Consider the following 341-nt stretch of genomic DNA (forward strand, 5'->3'; position numbering starts at 1 on the left):
TATTCCTGAAATCCGCTGGAAGTCCATAAGATATAGAAATATGTGAAGAGGATCATAGATTTTAATTTTTCTTTTTTTAAATCCGTAATAGTTACCGTATAGAAAAGATGTGGCTAGCAAAAATAAATAAAATATTTTTCAGCAAATAAAGAAAATATTTTTTAAGTAGCTGCTCTCAAAAACTTTTATGGAAAAATGCACCATTTCGTCCCGCAGTTAATGATCGTTAAGACACGGTTCCCAGAAGAACACCAAAGTCAATCATCACCAGCTGAGGTCAGTAAGTGCGTGGGTGACCACTTTGACCAGCCTACGAAAGGACTCCTTTTTGCGACTCTATA

The sequence above is a fragment of the Parasteatoda tepidariorum genome, chromosome 4 (genome assembly GCF_043381705.1).
Source record: "Parasteatoda tepidariorum isolate YZ-2023 chromosome 4, CAS_Ptep_4.0, whole genome shotgun sequence".
NCBI lineage: Eukaryota > Metazoa > Arthropoda > Arachnida > Araneae > Theridiidae > Parasteatoda > Parasteatoda tepidariorum.